Source organism: Balaenoptera musculus, chromosome 20 (assembly GCF_009873245.2).
Source record: "Balaenoptera musculus isolate JJ_BM4_2016_0621 chromosome 20, mBalMus1.pri.v3, whole genome shotgun sequence".
Taxonomy (NCBI): domain Eukaryota; kingdom Metazoa; phylum Chordata; class Mammalia; order Artiodactyla; family Balaenopteridae; genus Balaenoptera; species Balaenoptera musculus.
The window spans coordinates 5,209,203-5,228,786 of NC_045804.1; the positions used below are offsets into that span (position 1 = coordinate 5,209,203).

Below are 19,584 nucleotides of genomic sequence, written 5' to 3' on the forward strand. Positions count from 1 at the left end.
CCCGCTCGCCACAACTAGAGAAAGCCCGCGCGCCGCAATGAAGACCCAATGCAGACAAAAATAAATAAATAAATTTATTTTTAAAAAATGGATCTTACATTTTTAAATGTCATTGGATTTTTCCATTATGTGTTGATTCTGCAACTAGAAACTAGAAGTTTTTGAGTCCCAGAGTTCATTTGAATTTGACTGTTTTAATCTTTTTTATTAATTAAAAAATGCTTGCCAATAAAAAAAGGTTCATCCCCATCACTACGTCACATAAGATTGCACGAAGCTGCCAGTAACAGAAAATCCACGAAACAGTAGCTTCAACCAAGGGTCAGCAGACTATAGCCCAGGGGCCACATCCAGCCCACTGCCTGTTTCTGTATGGCCTGCAAGCTAAAAATGATTTTTAAAAAATTTTATTTATTTTATTTATTTTTGGCTGCACTGGGTCTTCATTGCTGTGCGCGGGCTTTCTCTAGTTACGTCGAGCGGGAGCTACTCTTCGTTGCAGTGCGCGGGCTCTAGGTGCGTGGGCTCAGCAGTTGTGGTGCACAGGCTCAGTAGTTGTGGCTCACGGGCTTAGTTGCTCTGTGGCATGTGGGATCTTCCCGGGCCAGGGATGGAACCCGTGTCCCCTGCATTGGCAGGCAGATTCTTAACCACTGCGCCCCCAGGGAAGTCGTAAGAATGATTTTTACATTTTTAAATAGTCAAAAAAAAAAATCAAGGAAAGAATATTTCATGACACATGAAAATTATACTAAATTCAAAATTTAGTGCCCATAAATAAAGCTTTATTGGCACACAGCCGTGCTTGTTTGTTGATGAATTGTCTGTAACTGTTTTGTGCTATGTCAGCAGAGAGTAATGAGAGACCAAATGGTCTGAAAACCTAAAATATTTATTATGTGGCCCTTTAAAGAAAGAGTTTGATGACCCCGGACCTAAACACATAGGGTTTTATTAGCTCGTGCAACGAGAAGTCCAAGGTTGATATGGTGGCCCAATGACGTCATCACAGACATTGACGGTCCATCCTCAAATGGCAGGGACTCTTACAGTCTGCTCTGAGATGGTGTGACCATAGTGTAGCTTGAAGCTTGGGGATGGACAGATGATCTTCCAAGTCCTGTCCAGTAGGAGTGAGCTTGCCAAGTTCACCAACGCCCTGATCAAATGTGGAAGAGCCATGCTGGTCTGCATATATCTGATGGAGAGGTAAGAAGGGCTATGAAAAAGAAAGAAGGAAGGAAGGGAGGGAGGGAAGGAGGGAGGGAGGGAAAGGAGGAAGGGAGGAAAGGAAGGAACTGCCCCAGTGGCCTGGGATCAATGGCGTAGAAGCACAATGTTAAGACCCTTTCTGACATCTATGGGGGAGTGCAACCCCAATCCGAATAGGAAAGAGAATAGCCAATATTGGTCAGAATCAAGACCAAGTGCTTGGGGCCAGGAGGAACTTTTGTTACGAAGAGGGAAGAGGTCAAAATCTACCGAGTGAGAAGGGCGTGTCTTCTTTTGGGATTCACTGCCCTTTAAACTGCCCCTTTTTGTCCGTGTGTCCTGTTTTGTCCATGTGTCCTGGAGCGGGCCCAGGACACTGGGATTATAATACTGGCTCTGGGTGGCTTGTCCTATGGTGAGGCCAAAGAGCTCACCTGTGATCCAGTTTGGTTCGCCAGGAGACCACAATGAGGCTTGGAGCCCAAAGACCCTGCTAAAGCATGAAGTGTTCCATTTTGCCTCACCTTACCCTTACGCTCTGTGCTTTGGTCCCGTGGGGACCTTGTGGGGCAGCTGTGGCCCCTGGAGGCTGTTGGTTGAGCATCTGGGATTCTGATGCCTCAGCAAACATCTCCCCACATTTCTCGTAACAACCGACCATGGCATACAGAGTCCTAGGACTCCAGAGGTGGAGGAAACCCCAGAGACCGCCTGGCACGACTCCTGGGCCACTGCCAGATCCAGAAGCCAGGGGTTTGGGAGTCTTGCCAAAACCAGACAGCAGGATGGAGGCTCCTGGGCCCGGGCTCCCTGCGTGCATGACACGCACCACAGCAGGCTGCAGAGAAGCCCCCGCTACAAGCTCTTGGCTAAAGCAGCAGCCGAGTCAGCACTGCCAGAGCAGCCAGGCTTTTCAAGATCAAGGTTTTAAAATTTTATTTATTTTTAAGGCGCCTGATATCAATTCTTAAGAAAGGCTGAGTCTTCATTCACCAAGTCTATCCTCTAGGATGACTCTAGGTTCCAAAGTAGGCCTTGTAATTCAAGATCTTAGTCTCCCTGTGGTCTTTCTCTGGAGAAATGAGGGGCTGGCGGCCCTTTCTAGGCCACGCCCCGAGGCAGAAGCTCATGAACTGAAGGTGGGAGCCGTCACCTCCACTCTACGGATCAGAGAGGAAAGGTGACGGTGAGCTGGTCTGAGCGCCCAGCTGGGCTCTGATTCTGAGGTCCAGGCTCCTCATTCTTTATAGCTGCTTGTCCTTTTCTTTCTCTTTCAGAAACTTCCTCTGAGGGTGGGCTCTGCAGAAGCCACCACTCCAGGGAGGGGGGTGGATACAAGTTCAACACTTTCAGGTTTGCCTGATGCATCTGACAAGCTTCAAAAGGAATGAGTGTCCTAGGTGAGGTGCCGGATATTGCCGAGAGCTGAATTTCAGGACGGGCTAGGATGAATATATCTGAGGGTGTCAGGCATCCTTGCCATTGGGAAGGAGGCAGCCTCTTTTTGTGCAGCCCTTGCATCTCAGGAGTTGGCCATGGTCCCGAGAAGATAAAGTCGGAGGACACCTGAGGCGGTTCCACCTGGCCCGTCTCCTACCTTCGGGGAGCCCAGCGTTTACAAGCCTGCTGTTCTTCACCTTGTTTTGTGCCAACACGGCCCAGACCACAACCCACTCCCATCGGTAAGTGTGGGTCTCCAGGGCGAGGTTCTTCACCAGGTGTCAAAAGCTAGGCAGAGACTGACCAGGGGTTTCCTGACATCAGAGGGGCAAATCCCTCCCTTTGAAAAAACTTGCTTTTCTAAACCATAAACAACAGCTGGTGGCTCTTTTGTTAAAGATTTTGCTCTAATTAGTCATTTTAATGTTAGTGATAGTGCGGTCCTGAGGACAGGACCTAACATCAATTGGCAAACTAACCCTGTCTAGTTATTTAGCGCGCAGCCAGCAGCACTTGGTTTACTGATGCTCACAACGGCTCATTAGGCTACCCGACTAATGCAGGAGAGAAAGGGCTCGCCCACAGTGGCACAGCATCAAGGGGCAGAACCAGGCTTGACCCTCAGTGCCCCCCCCGGCCCCCCACCACCCCAGTTGGCTGACGTGGGCTGTGGTTTTCTCCCAGGTGTGGGCGGCAAGGGCTGGCATCAGAATATCTGTATCCTAAAGAGGTTGCGGGCAAAGTGAACAGCCTGTACCTTGGCCACGCCCAGAGTGGGTACCACGCCCCCCCCACCCCCCCCACCCCCGCCAAACGCACACCACGTGCTGCCTTAGGAGGTGGCCAACTCCGTCTCCCCCTGGATTTAGAGTAAAGGAGAGGAAGAAGAGGTGATGGAGGAAGGGAATGTAATTGTTACCGTCTCTGAAGGTGGAGGGATTACCTGAGGGCGAAACTAATGAGAAACCAAGACAAATGACCCACTCGGAACATAAATAAGGGAATGAAGGCAGACGCTGAAGATCAACAGATGGTAGAAGGAACCCGAGGGGTGAAAGAGAGCAGAGGAAAAAATGCGACTGGCATTCACACCCCCAGGTCTTCCACCAAACGTGCAAATTAGGGAGATAATTAAGACAAGAATCCAAAGTGGCTGGAATACTGTTAGTAAGCCAGACCTCTTTTCACAGCTACTGCCATTGACTCAGATGCAGACCGAAGGAAAACAAACTTCCAAACCTGGGGTTATAAGTCCCCGGGATGCAGGGTGAGGCAGAGTCCTAAGGGCAAACTTGAGAATAAGCTCTAAAGCGGATTCCTCCAACCCCACACCCCTGCTCCAATCTTCTAGGGGGGCATTGGAAGGTGGGTGTGGCGGCCTCTCTCCATCCCCCATCCCTCCTGAATCTCTGTCTCTCCTCATCCTTGGGGCACGGTGGGGATGGAGGCGCCTGGGCTTTTTGTTGAGACGGACCTGGGCTCAAATCCTGGTATATGATTTACGGTTCTTGTACAAAGGAAAGAAGGATGACAATGCTTTGCTTACAGGACGGTGTGCACCCAGCAGGGGTTCTCACTGCTGACATTCTGTTCTGAGAGGTTGGCCTGTACAGCCTAAGACGTTGGGCAGCATCCCTGGCCTCTACCCACTAGACGCCAGTAACACCTCCCCCCAACCATCCCCTCCCATCAAGGGGTACTTTTCACAAAAATTTTAAATTATTCTAGAACGCTCTTGGAGTTTACGTAGGTGGTCGGAAAGTGAACGGTTAAAAACTAGTGTTGGGCTTCCCTGGTGGCGCAGTGGTTGAGAATCTGCCTGCCAATGCAGGGGACACGGGTTCGAGCCCTGGTCTGGGAAGATCCCACATGCCGTGGAGCGACTAGGCCCGTGAGCCACAATTACAAGAGAGGCCTGCGCACCGCGATGAAGAGTGGCCCCCGCTTGCCACAACTAGAGAAAGCCCTCGCACAGAAATGAAGACCCAACACAGCCATAAATAAAATAAATTTAAAAAAAATTTTTTTTAAACAAAAAACAAACAAACAAAAAAAACTAGTGTCTTAGTCCATCCAGGCTGCTATAACAAAATACTGTAAACTGGCTTCTGAGTGGCTTAGAAACAACAGAAATTTATTTCTCACGGTTCTGGAGGCTAGAAGTCCAAGATCAAGATGCTGACAGGCTGGGTGTCTAGTGAGAAACTACTTCTTGGTTCTCAGATGGTGCTTTCTCTCTGTGTCCTCACATGCTGGAAGGGGCAAGGGAGATTTCTCGGGCCTCTTTTTTAAGGGCGCTAATCCCCTTCCTGAGGGCTCCACCCTCATGACCTAAATGCTTCCCAAAGGCACAACCTCCTCATACCATCACTTTGGGGGTTAGAATTTCAACATACGAATTTGGGGGGCCGGATGCAAAACATTCAGACTATAGCAACTAGTATTTTCTTTTTTTCAATTGAGGGCTTAGAAGCTCTTAGTTTGAAGCACATGGGGTGGAGCTCACAGATCTTCTGTAAGAGACCTCTCCAGCCTCCAAAAACAGTGACACCTATGTGATTGCAGCCTTGCCTGACTTTCATGGGCATCAGGTCCCATGGGTGGATGGGAAGGAACGCCTATGTGGGGTAGAGAGAAAGGGGGTTATCTTGGTTCAGCTGAAATCCCTGCTGGGGTGGAAACAGGGCAATCCGAGCTGCTATGGGGACATCCTGCTTCCTCCTGCCTGCCTGTGCTTCTCTGCATGTGGGTCCAGCTGTCAGATGATCTCAGCAAGAGTGGAACTTCTGCAATGGAACTCAGTGGTCTGACCAGGGCTGAAGCCTGTGGGGTCTCATTTCTCTTGTTCTGGGTAACAACAGCAATGCAGGAAATGAGCAGCGATGTTATGACTTTTTTCCCTATTTAACTGTTGCTTTTCTTTTTTTTTTTGGAACTATAAAACAGCAATTTCCTATGATACAACCTAATGAGTTCTGGAAATATTTTTTTAAATATTAAATTTAAGACAGCAGCTAACATCTCGTGGGGGCTTAAGAAATATTCAACACAGCCACCAACAATGACGACGACAAACCTCAAAACGGGAGAGATGGGGAATTCTCTGGCAGTCCAATGATTAGGACTCGGAGCTTTCGCTGCCATGGTCCGGGTTCAATCCCTAGTCGGGGAACTAAGATCCCACAGGCCGTGAGGCCAAAAAAAAAAAAGGTGGAGAAATGATGCAAAACAGGATGGCTTACTCGTTCCCGTCTCCACTGAGGACAGAACAAGAGAAAAACAAGTCAAATTGCAGCCAGAGGGCTTTAGGCAAGGGAAAAGGGGAGGGAAGAGGGTTTTGAAACATATGATTAGCTCGTTGAAGGGAGGCTGAGAATATCCCTCCCCTGGGTGGAGAATTGGTCTCTGAAGGTGGTGCTACTCCCCAGTCAGGGACGGCTGTGATGGGGAGAGAAGGGTGAGGTGAGAAGAATGGAGTGGGTGGCCTCATAATGCCCCTTCTAGCCCTTTAACATTACGTGTGGGCCCAGTTCTAGGAGAAAGTCTGAATATCCACTTATTCGTTCCCAGGTCACTCACTGAAAATAGAGAAAGAACCATCTTAGCGTATCTGCTGCTGGACGGGACCATGGCGGCCATGGGGGTGGCCTCAGTAGCCGCCAAGGGTGCCGGGCGAGCTCAGCTTCGATTCCTCCTCTGCTCCTGCCCATCTGGGCACTGTCACTAAGCTGGGAGACGGGTACCAGGCCAGGTGAGGGGGCCATGTCACATCACATGACAGTAGGGGTTCCCTGGCCATCAAGGGTCAATGTGTCTGGCTTACACACACCAATGGGGCAGTCCTGCTGCCTTCATTCCCACTCTGATCCCATAGCTTGGCTGAGCCTTCTGGGGAGACTGGCCCCCAATATGCTAAACCCCCTGCTTGGCCTGTCTTTGGCCGCAGATTTCTAGCGGGAAGGAAACCCAGGAAGGTGGGAACTCTGATGATACTACACATTTATTAAACAAAATGTTGGTATAGCCCAGCCAGGTATTGCCACAGAATTCCTATAGGGTTTTGAAAAGGCCCTCTAGAGAATGGAAGTTATCAACTTAGTGTTATTTTTTTGGAAAAAGTAGTTCGACGCACTTTTCTACCATGGATTACGAACCCTGCTATTCATAGCGGATGAAGTTAAGTGTTGGGAAAGATGAAAAATAGCGGTGTTCCAGAAGAGTTGAATTGAACTCCAATTCTTAGCAGTATCAATAAAGTCATGTCTTGGAGTATATTAAGAGACGTCCATAGTTGAAGATACTCTAACATGAGTCCCGCTCTAATTGAAATAACTTCCTCATTGATGTTTGCAAGTGTGTGGGTTTTGGGTGTTTTTTGGTTTTGTGCATATTCTATTGTCCGCAGTTAGGCTCCCCTTACACAACGATGGACCCAGAAAACCATGCTCCTCCTGTCACTCCAGCCAAAAGCTACTCCCATGGCTTCACTCCCACTTCAGAGTGTCACTGGAAGGAAGTCGTAGGGGGGATTAAGCCAGATACCCTCCTTGCTGAAACGTCCGAAGCTGACAGCGAGCACGTGCACGGGCACAGCAGATAACCCAGCTTGCCACCCGCTTCGTGAAAAGGATGTTCCTCCCCACAAAGGACCGGGATGCCTGGGAAAGGCAAAGGCAGGCGAGCCGGGGAGTCAGCTGTCCCCCAGCAGCATGCTGGTGTCATCCACTCTGCGCCCCTCGAAAACCGACAGGATCGAACTGCGAAGGATCCTACCCAGAGGATTTATCGGCCCTCAGGAAGTGGACGGCCACTGACCCCTGCTCCTCTTCCCCTGATTCCACCCGAAGAGGCACCGCAGCCTGGGTCCGTCCCAGGCCGGGGGGAGCAGCCTCGCTGCGGGGAAGGGCAGCCCGGGGCCAGCTGCCTTGGAGTCACACCTACACCGCTGTCGGTGCACCTGGCTGCACTCTGCCCTGCAAGCGGCGTCCTAACTCCTGGACACGCCTGGATGGGGGACACGTCTGGAGGTGCGGAGGGGTACTTAGCCATGGTTTTGTAATTCCTCTGGACTAGAGAGCCTCAAGAAAATGGGAGGAAAGGCTCTGTTAAATCCCTTTGGAGGACTTTTCAACAAAATTAGACTCTGGTAGTTCTTTTAGGATGATGAAGAATCCCCATTATCATGCCCCATAGTTGACTCCCACCAAAGCATCTCCAGAAACCAGGCAAGGGAAAGATTTTGACGTCTCAGATCACTGCTATGTTTCGGTACATCGAAGGCAGATGGTGTAGCACAATGATGTAGCTAATGGGGGCAGTGGGGGGAGGGGAGGGGTACTTGCTTTCTTACAGGGAAGTTAACTCAGGAGGAAATTAACTCTCAGCCCTGCACACCCCAGTTCTGGGGCTGCCAGGTGCCAGGTGAGGGCCCGCGGGCTCCTCAGGGTGGGCCCCACGTGGTCCGGATCATGAGGCGTGGACCTGTCCGCACAGCCATGGCGCCTCACGCACAGGATGGAAAGCTCAGAAGCTGTCATTGTCCTGGCCCTCGACACCTTGTAGACAAAGCTGACCTACAGGAGGAGAGAGTGTTGCAGGCATGCTGACAACAAGAGAACTGGCCCGGAGGTGTTCGTATCTATGTTTCTCATCCATCCCTGGAGCCCGAAGCCCGGCTGCACCTGCATCCTTCCTTCGTGTGTTTGAGGTGCACCCACATCCTTTCAACACCCCGCTTTTCTCCTACACCACTCTGAGTTCTCACTTTGCAATCTGCAGCCCAAAGACTCAACAATTCAGCCAAACTCTGTCCTAGGCGTTCTAGGTTCATCATCTGGCTTAAACCTGTCCAGACCTTACAAAATTGATACTATTTGTATTTTCCAGAAAAGGAGACTGGGGTTCAAAGTGGTCAAGCAACATGCCCAAAGCCACACAGCTTGTAAGATGCTCAGCCCACATGTTCCTTCTGGTTCAGAGCACATCACACTGACTTCTGGTTTAATTGATCATTATGACTCCTCCCTGCTCGGGACCCAAAGGACTGAGCACTGAGTCAGTGTCAGCAAGAGGGTCCACTTGGGTGCCATCTCTCCAAATATTCGTCAAATAGCCATTAGGTGTTGTGTAGGATACAACACACATTGTGAGACGTGGTTCCCATCTTTAAGGGATTCATGATCTAGAATATTCTTTTAGAGTCATAAAATTAGAAACGTATTTCTCTGCTCAAAACGTTTAGAAAGAGTGATCTGGAGAACAATGTTGAAATATGAGAAAAGCTGGAGTCTGGGGACAGAAGGGAGGCGGGGGACTGTCTGGCAGAGATTGCCGTATTCGGGCACAGGGTGAGGACCAGGTTCGAGTGGGTGGATCGGCCTCAGAGCGTTGCCAGGCACTGGCGAGCCTTGGTGAGGCCCCAGGCACGAAGGGAAATCGCAGGGGATGGCTGAAGGGATGCCGAGATGAAGTCTAGGAAACTGGCATAAAGGCGTTAACTCAAAGGGGAGGTTTGCAAAGGGCATTGACTGGGCAGAAAAGTATGAATATGGTTTTTGATATGTTGAGTCCAAAGTAAAAAGTCATTGAATGCAAATGCTCTAGGTGGCTCCAAACGTATAACAGGTTGGGGATGAGAGGTATGAATTCAGCGAGCCATCTGCAATTCTAGCTAACAAGTGTGGAGGCTCCGTCTGGGCTCTTTACTGAACTGTTTAATCTGGTCCTTTCAACAGCCCTATGAGATTGGTACTATTGTGCGTCCTGTCAGAGATGTGGAAACCGGTCTCCACACCCCTGGGCTCTGCTCTCTCCGGCTTTCCTTTACTGCTTTCCAGGATTCCCTCCGTTCAAACCCTCATTAGTACTAGTACTATCTCAATTGCTACTATCTCCATAAACTTGAAGACCATTTTCCAGTTTTACTTTGTCAAAGACTTTAGGCACATAAAAAGGCCTCATTTCACACTCTTATTTTGAAACTAAAAGGTGGTTGTTTTCCATTACACTGCTTTTTAATCACGGCGATATCCTTACACATGGAAAAAAATTCAAAATGCTCAAAAGAGTCTAAAGTAATAAATTTCCCTATCTCCACTTCCCCACCCCTAGTTCTACTCCCAAAAGGTGACTTCAGACTATATTACAAAGCTTCAGTAATCAAGACAGTTTGGTACTGGCACAAAAACAGAAATATAGATCAATGGAACAGGATAGAAAGCCCAGAGATAAACCCACACACATATGGTCACCTTATCTTTGATAAAGGGGGCAAGCATATACAGTGGAGAAAAGACAGCCTCTTCAATAAGTGGTACTGGGAAAATTGGACAGGTACATGTAAAAGTATGAAATTAGAACACTCCCTGACACCATGCACAAAAATAAACTCAAAATGGATTAAAGACCTAAGTGTAAGGGCAGACACTATCAAACTCTTAGAGGAAAACATAGGCAGAACACTCTATGACATACATCACAGCAAGATTCTTTTTGACCCAGCTCCCAGAGAAATGGAAATAAGAACACAAATAAACAAATGGGACCTAATGAAACTTAAAAGCTTTTGCACAGCAAAGGAAACCATAAAAAAAAAAAGTATTTCTTAACAATTCTGATTTTCAATTCTCTGTTGGGTATCACTTTAAATAACACGAATACATTGGTTTCTTAATTTATCACAGTCTTGATTTAGATAGTCTGTTGACAGCATGACTGTTTCTTCCTTATCAACCTTACTCCGTTGAGTCTTCCTTATAAATGTTGAGGAATACAGAACACATGCTTCCGACCTCTGCTTTCTTTCTGCCTTTATCAAAGTTAGAGCATTTGATATTGTTCTGTAAATAACATTTCATTTATGATTTATTCTCAGGCTAATTCAAAACAAATGCAATCCAAACAAAAAGTGAATTCACAATATTGGTGCTAACATATTATTCTTTATATAATCAGGTGGCTATGTGAAGGGAAGGAAAAACAATGCTAAGGCTTTAAACTCTTCCCATTTGAAGAAGATGGTCCCAAGAGTCAAGGCCCAGTGGATTCCTTCTTGATTCTTTTTGGCATTCTTTCCATCTTCTAGGTCTTTTTTTTTTTTTTTTTTTTTTGAAAGGAGAAATAGATAAATTTACTTTTATTTTTTTTTTGAATTTTTGAATTTTATTTTTTTTTATATAACAGGTTCTTATTAGTTATCTATTTTATACATATTAGTGTATATGTCAATCCCAATCTCCCAATTCATCACACCACCACATCTTCTAGTTCTTAATTAGATACCATCTTCCTTCCTTCCTTTCTCTTCTTTCCTTCCTTCCTTCTCCCTCCCTCCCTTCCATTCTTTCCCTTCCTTTCTTCCTCCCTCCCTCCCTTTCTTTCTCTCTCTCTCTCTCTTCCTTCCTTCCTTCCTTCCTTTCCCAATTGTTACTTTTAACAATTAAATACATATAACATTTACCATCTTAACCATTTTTAAGTGTATGGTTCAGTGGCATTAAATACACTCACATTGTTGTGCAACCATCACCGCCATCCATCTCCAGAATTCCTTTCACCCTGCAAGGCTGAAACTCTGTCCCCATTAAACTCTAACTCCCCCTCCCCCTCCCCCAGCCTCTGTCAACCACCGATCTACTTTCCGTCTCTGTGGATCTGACACCTCCAGGTCCCCCCTACGAGTGGACTCTCACAGTATTTGTGATGCCACCTTTCTTATGTGTCCTGTTTCCCCTTTCTTGGGTTCCTTCTTCATTTTGTTAGAGGACCTCCTTGAGCTTATAAGAGATGAGTGGGTGATAAACTTCTGAGTCCTTGCATTTGTAAAAATAATTTTGATTTTGCTCTGTGACTTAATAGCTTGACCTGATAGAAAATTCTAGGTCCCGGATGACCTCTGCTCAATATCGAGGTCATTATCCCATTATATTCTCGGACCCAATGTTGCTGCTGAGAAGTCTGATGCTAATTTGATTCTTGGTTCCTTGTAGTTAAGCTAATTTTTCTCTCTGGGAGTGCTTAAATTTTTTCATCCTCGTTTTTTGGAGTTTTGAAATCTCACCAAGATCCATCTGTGGGAGAGGTCTTTGTTCATTCATACTTCTCAGCACCAGGTAGCTCCTTTGAATCTGCAAGGTTGTGTTTTCCTGCCCTTTAGGACAAATTTCCCTGCATGTTTCTACTTCCATTTTACAGCCTTGCCTTTCTGTCTGTGAGCTGGAGGCTTGTTTTCTGCTTAACCTTCCAGATGACCAGCTTGGCCTTTCATCCGGCATATTCTTATCAGTCTACCCAATTAACTTCAAAAAAATTCTTTAACAATTACAGTATTAATTTTGAGGAAGACTTTCTTATTCTCTGACTGTTCCATTTTCATAATAGTCAGTTCTTGCTTTATGGGTATAATGATATCCTCTTGAACTGGATGAACATATGACTTAGAATTTTTACAATCTTTTCTTTGGTCTCTTGGGTTATCTGTTTTCTCCAGGGTAGGCTGTCTTATTCATTTTGGTCCTTCTTTCCTATTCTCTGGGTTTTTCTCCTACATCTGGTGGTCCTTAGCTCTGGGAGTGCATTCATAGATGCAGAACAAGGCTGACCAAGGAGCTAGAAAGGGCTTCCTCTGTGGTTGGTTGTACAGTCTGTCTCCTCAGGAGGCAAATATACAATTTCATTTCACGAGGTTACTGCTTCGACTTGGCATTCGAGGCAGAGAGGATGAGAGAGGACCAAGGAGGAGAAGAGAAAAGTGCAGGAATAATAAAGTTAAGTGTCATCGATTTTTAGATTACAACCTACTACAGTGTTAAAAATGATTTAATAACATGTTCTCCACATAGCTACTTCCTAAGCAAAAACACCAGGTGCGATGGGCAGCAGCGGGGTGACATCTGCCAGGAACGTGATATAGGAGGCGCAGAGCATCTCTCGGGAACAGGTCCGTTCTCACACATACACACACACACACACACACACACACACACACACAAAATTCACACACGTGTAGGCGGAAATAGACTGAGAAGACGGCCTAAGTACACGGGAACAAAAGTCTGACTCAGTTGTTTTAAATGCTAGAACACTGGAGCACACTTTCACAAGCCTGCCTTATTATATATACACAACGCCTTGATGGTTTGTCATATAGAAACTCAGATCTGGTCTCTCTGATCAGGGACCGCAAGCTCAGGACCACACACACACGGAGACCCTGAGGGAGGAGAACGAACCAGCCCCGGGCGCTGGTTTCAAATACCTGCTGGGGTCACGGTTGAAAAACAAGAAAGGTCTATGAATTTGTCTGGAAATAACTTAAAGGAAACCTTTGCAAGTAAAGTGTTAATAAAGAGATGGATGAAAGACAGATTGCAAAGGATGAAAGAGGAGCAGGAGGTAAAGAAGTGGGGGCAGTGGAGTAACAGAGGGAAGCAGATGGGCGAAGAAGCTAGAAGGAAAAGTTAGGACCAAACCCACCAGGATGAAGCAATGGTATTTTGAAAACTAACCAAGAGAAGCAGGAAAAGCACAGAGGAGCGAAAAAATCAGCGAGCAGAGGAGCTGGGAGAATGGCCTTGGATCTCAACCTGCACAAGCAACAAAATTGATGACGGCTGGCTGAACAAGGTAGCACCCAGGCAGCAAAGGAGCAGTAAAGATGATCCCATAAGTCACTGCAAAACACTTGGCAAATTTAAAGTCCGGCGTAAATGCCAGATATTAACAGAATATTCAACTCAGCCAGCAAGGTGCTCTAAAGCCCAGGGGTCTTCTTTTAATTAATGTCAGATTTGATCCAAGACATTCCCAAGACACATCGGCGGGCGCTCAGAGAATCCTCCCCTGACCAGCTTCATCAACAGCTCCTGCACTCCCGGAGAACCTGCTTTCGTGCCTGGCACCTGCAATCCTGTGTTTCTTATGAGGCAGATGCAAGACAGACGTGGGCTATCTCTGGAGAGTAGGGGACCAAGAGATAGCTGATAGAGGAGAGGAATATGGCAGACACAGGGGACACTGTCGTGAACCCAATGGGGGTCAGCATTCTAAAAAGAAGGCTGAGATTTAAAAGTGCTTCACTAATTAAACCTAAAAGCTTTCACACAGCAAAGGAAACCATCAGCAAAATGAAAAGACAACCTACTGAATGGGAGAAAATGTTTGCAAATGACGTGACTGACAAGGGGTCAATATCCAAACTACATCAACGGCTCATACAACTCAATATCCAAAAAACAAACACGATTGAAAAATGGGCGGAAGACCGGAATAGACATTTCCCAAGGAAGACGAACAGAAGGCCAACAGGCACATGAAAAGATGCTCCACGTCGCTAATCAGCAGATTAGCAAAGCCTGACCTTCAACAGGGACCCAGGAGGCCGTGGATATGCTGTTCCCCCAAAGGAGTGGAGTTTGCCGCCTTGACCTCATTTCCTTAGACCCACTGCAGGCCTTCCCTCCATCCCTGCTCAAACACAACCCTCTTCTACAACTACAGACAGACAACCTGAACGCCCGGGAAGTTCCAGCCTCCCAGGTATCTGTTCCTTATTATTTCCTGTTCATTATTGCTTGCTGCAGCTCTTCTGACTTTTAGGGCCCAGCTAGACTGCTGCTTGTTTGGGATGAGGAAACAGGCCTTGACCTCCAGCAGGTAAGTGTCTGGTCTTTCTGGAGGTTCTCTCCCTAGCCTGCGGTTTTCAGGTGGTTGCTGCAGGGTGGAGGTGGGGACAGTCTTAGCCGCATCTCCGGGGAGAGGACGTAACTGTGGAAAGGCTTTCCAAGTGACTTAAATTCTCATCCATGAACCCTCCAGTCTCCTCCCCATCTTCTTCCCCTCCTACAAAAGGAAAACCAAGGTCCTAGATCAATGTTTTCCCAATGGAGCACCAGTAACAACTGAAGAGGGTTGTTGTTTTTTTTTTTGAATTTTATTTATTTTTTTATACAGCAGGTTCTTATTAGTTATCCATTTTACACATATTAGTGTATCCATGTCAATCCCAATCTCCCAATTCATCCCACCACCACCACCCCCCCACCGCCACTTTCCCCACTTGGTGTCCATACGTTTGCTCTCTGAAGAGGGTCCTATAGTCAAATATTGGGTTGAGCCATCTGATATAACTGCTATTTAATTGTTGCTTTTTTTTCCCCCTGGAACTATAAAACAGCAATCTCATATGGTCCAACCTAATGAGTTCTGGAAACCCTGAATATTCAGAATCCACATGAATATTTTAAAGGCTCGAAGAATTCCCCACAGCGAAGAAACCTGTACAGCTTTGTTTTCCAAATGTATTTGACAATAGAACCCTTTTATTAGATAACACCTGTTAACATCTTGCAGAACCTGTGTTTTGTGGGACTTGTTTTTCGGGAAACACTGCCTGGGAGAATTCAAAATAATTAAGAGCTTTCTAAGCTGGTCTCAAACCCGTCTCGCCGATCACATCACTGTATTTGAATAAAAGGAAATTCACTCTTCCGTGTGTCTTACTCATTTATCCAACTCACAGGACTTATGGAGTGTTCACTCCATCCATACCAGGCATCTGCTTAGAATTGTGGATGCGCTGAAACACGAGTGTTCCAGCCAAGGAAGCAGCCCTCTAAGGAGGAATGACCAGCTTGGCTTGGAGGAGTCAGTGAGGACTGCATGGAAGAAGCGATTTTTGAATCGAGGTTTCGTGGAATTTTCCAGAAAAGAAAGCTGGTGGTCAGTGCCCAGTGCGGTGAGGCAGCCCGAGCTCACCTGGCCACACCCAGTTCTGTTCTCAAAGCCTGCGTCCCAGGAGCCCAGATCACCTTGTTAGCGGAACCATGGACCGAAGCCAGCCGCCCTAGCCAGGCACGACGTAACCACCTGCATGAGTTCTCTTACAACAGGACGTCCTGGTAAGGAACTCGGAACTAACAAGCTACCACCAACCGGAAGAATTCGGGAAAGGTCAAAAGGAGAGAGGAGACACCAGCCCGTATGTCCTACCAACCTCCCAGAATCCTTCCCGCTGGAATCCACCTCGGCTGAGCGATGTGCGCGCCACCAGGAAGGACCCTGCATCACAGTGACTGGCCAGAGCCAACCCGGAAACTAACCCCATCACCATAAAACCCGAGACTGCGAGCCACGTGGCAGGGCAGTTCTCCTGGGTTCCCTTACCCCACTGGCTCTCCACCCGGGCGCCCCTTCCCATTAAAGTCTCTTGCTTTGTCCGCACGTGTGTCTGTCTCCTCAGACAATTCATTTCCGAGTGTTAGACAAGAACCCACTCTCGGGTCCTGGAAGGGGTCCCGCTTCCTGCAACAACCTGGCAAACGTGATTATTCGTCAGCTGCTTCCGCTGCCTTGTTATCCCCCATCTCCCTTGATAATGGTTTACTCCATTTCTTTTGGATCCAATGCTTCGCCATATGTTCTGAAGTTAGAGCCTAATGGGAAGCCCGGGGCCGCTAACCACTGGCCTCTTTCCCAAGACCCTTCCCCCTCTGACTCCTTGTCTGTCTCTGAGCCTCGTCACACATCTGGCCAAGGATGTCCCAGGTGGCTGAGTGAGGGGCCATCATGATGGCTGACCTTTTGGGGGGGGTGGGAGACAGAAAGTGGGGTCTCAGAAACTGTGGCTCACAGAAAGGGGAGAGTGCAGGGCGAGCCGTGTGCTGCGCTGCCCCCGCTGGTTTGCAAGCCCTGGGCCTTCATAGTAGCAAAGCAGTGGTGGAAACGAAGGTAAAACTCTTCTGCACTTGCCCGGGGCAAAGGGCATTTCTACAATTTAGAATGATGTCCACCCCATTCCCGCCCCACCCCGCCCCAAGTTTCCCTTGATTCATCCGTAACGGTAACTGAAGTGGACCCCCTGGCGGGGAACTGTGCATTGGCTCCAGGCACTGGGTTGTTAGCAGGGACGGCAGACTTCCTCTTACGCTTGCAGCCCTTGGGACCACCCTGGTGCCCCATGCTTTCCCCTAAGGTAGCCCCAGGGTCTGTCTCATGAACAAGAAGAGCCTAAGTGGCCTCACCAGTGAGACAACGCATGGACCACCGGATCTGGACAGAGTGATGGGGGCGCAGACGTAAGCTGGGCTGTCACCCGACTCATGTTCCCAGATCAGGAGTTTGGGTCTGACCCTGCATCTGGCAGCAGCTGTATTACACGCCTGCAACTTGTAGCCCAGAAATAAGAGGGAACGTGAATAACGGCAGGTGTGGGAGAGGCCGGTCAGCCACCAAATTCTGCGGACCTACCACAAAGGGTCATCCGTCCGGTGACGGTGGAATCAGGTCAGTCTGACTGGAGGTACCCGCCACTGATGTGCAGCTCTGGGGAGCTGGGCTGGCCAGGGTGCTTCCCTCTCCAGTGAAATCCCAGCAATCCGTCCCCGCAGCCACAAACTTTTAAAAACAGGTCAATCGCAAGCCGTCTGTTTTTCAAGCTGGTAATGGCATATTTGTCAGTTTCATCTTTATCTTTGTGTTCTAAGGTTCCCCCCAAAGAGAGATTTTTTAAAAATGTTCTCTCATCCTACAAAGGACAGTCTGACTCAGAGCTTGGCCCAGCGCTGGTAGCGAGATAACAAGACATTTTTCATCAGCCTCTGGAGCTCAGACAGCACTGCAGCTGTCAGCCTGTGCGGGCTTCTCCACAGTTGGCAGCTAGAGGGTGGGCAGGAATCACCAAGCCCCTGGGAGCTCCTCTTGGCAAAAGAGGCCACAGGGTGTTGCGGTGGAACGTGAGATGCAAATCTAGGAGCGAAGGTGATGCCTGAGTGGCCTGAGGTCATTTACCAGTGGAGTGTCCTTCCATGAACTAACCCAGGGGCTCCGCGCTAGACCTGGGAGGGTAGTATAACACCTACCCCACAAGGCTGAGGTGAGGGTCCAGGGAGATGGTGTGCATGAGAGGTTTCCCCAACAATAAAGCACTATGTGATGCAGGCCGAAACCAGCGGCCTTTGTTCAGCGGCCATAAAGGTGGAAAGAGAATTAGTCTCGAAGGAACCATAGCCCAAAAGGGGGTCTAATCATAGCCCTATCCCTCACTGGGTGGAGGAAAACCTAGTAATTTAGTCATTTTAAACGTGTTTTCCTGGTAAAGGTAGAATTTTCCAGTCCTTGGGACTTCTGGTTTTCATGGATCCGCTTATCTTCTGGAAAAAGGGGGAAAGAAATCACTCATTCTTTTATAGTCATGTTGACCAACGGCCAGAGACGCTGCCCCAGCCTGCATCCAGCCCAGACGGGCACCTAGTTTTGCCACCTGTGAAACGGGTGAAGGCGCTCTGTCATTACCTTTCCTGTCTAAAGGTAAAGACGGACTGATCAATATCTAGGCGATGGCGCCCGTGTACCACAGACCCACAGGTCGGCTTGGCCATGGGAGGTTCAGTCCTTCGCCTCCACACGCTTAAGGATGGACTCAGGTTGGGAAGCGTTGGTGTCATAGGGGTAACTGGCACACAAGGCTGTCTTAGCTGTTCCTTCCATGAGCATCATAATCGACAAACACTTCCTGAGCGTCTCCTTCTACACTGAACAACTGAAGCCAACAGAACATTGTTATTACTACTACTACTGAGGTGAAATTCACATAACATACAAGCCACATTCTCAAGCGTACGATTCAGAAGCGGTTTGTGCATTCGCCGCCGTGTTGTGTAACCACCACTTCTATCTGGTTCTAAAACACTTTCATCACCCTGAAAGAGAACCCCATATACATTAAGCAGTCACTCTCCCTCCCCTCAGCCCAGCCCCTGACGGCCACCAGGCTGCTTTTTGCATCTATGGGTTTGCCTATTCTGGATATTTCATAGAAATGGGATCATACAATACAAAACAAAAACAAAAACAAAAAAACACCTTTTGTGTCTAGCTTCTTTGATACTGTTTTCGAGGTTTCATCCCTGTTGTAGCATTCAGCAGCACTTCTTTTTATGGCTGAGTAATATTCCATTGTATGGGTAGATAATGGATAAAACCCATGTTCTGTTTATCCATCATCCACTGAGGGACATTGGTTTCCACCCCTGGGCTCTTGTGAATTGTGCTATGAACATTCATGTACGACTGTTTGTTTGAGTACCTGTTTTCAATTCTTTGTGATATATACTTAGGAGTGGAATTGTTGGGTCAATGGCACCTTTTGAAAGCACAGATTTCAGCATCGTTCTCCTCTACTTAAAACCCCCTAACGGTTTCCCTCCGCACTTAGGAAGATGTAAAAATGGAAAGCTGTTCCATCTGGCCTTGTCTATCTCACCCTGTGCTCTCTCCGTAGTCCAGCTTCCTGGACTTTGCAAATAGTCATGCTTACTCCGACCTCTGGACCTTTGGCCCATTGCTTCCTCTGGTTGGTGGCTCTTCCTCTCTCCACTCTGCCTGCCTAGTTAACACCTACTTAGCTCTCAGATCTCAGTTTTCATACAACTTCTTCAGAGAACCTTCCTGAGCCCCCAAAACTAGGTCAGGCACGCCCACTCTAGGCTCCCAGGGCACCTTCCACTTGTCCTGTGCTACAGTTTGAATTGCATGTTTACTGCAAGTATTTCTTTTGCTGATTTGCTCAGTAAGTATTTATCCAGCACCTACATTGGACTGGAGACTGCTCTAGGTACTTAGAGGCAGCAATGAATAAAACAGTCTCTGCCCTTTCGGAGTCTACTTTTTTGTAGAGGAAACAGAGAAGACCAGATAAACAAAGGGATAGAATACAAGGTCAGGTAACGGTTAAGTACCATACAGAAAAGTAATCCTGGACTGGGGAGGATACTCCACAGGGAGCTACTTTCAGTGGGATCATCGTGGGAGCCTCACAGAAGAGGGGCTTGGATAAGCATCCATCACCCCGCAGACTATGAGCTCTGGGTAAGGGGTGCCTGTGTCTGTTTTATTTCCCATCATGTGAACCCCCAGCATCAAGGCAACTGCTTAGCA

The 19,584-nt window shown here is 47.8% G+C and overlaps 1 protein-coding gene across 8 annotated transcripts in view; it reads right to left on the reverse strand.

The window, feature by feature from the left end:
* SLC39A11 (solute carrier family 39 member 11) overlaps positions 1-19,584 on the reverse strand; it is a 423,988-nt gene that overhangs the window by 68,145 nt on the left and 336,259 nt on the right. The gene's annotated exons all lie outside the window — the stretch shown is intronic.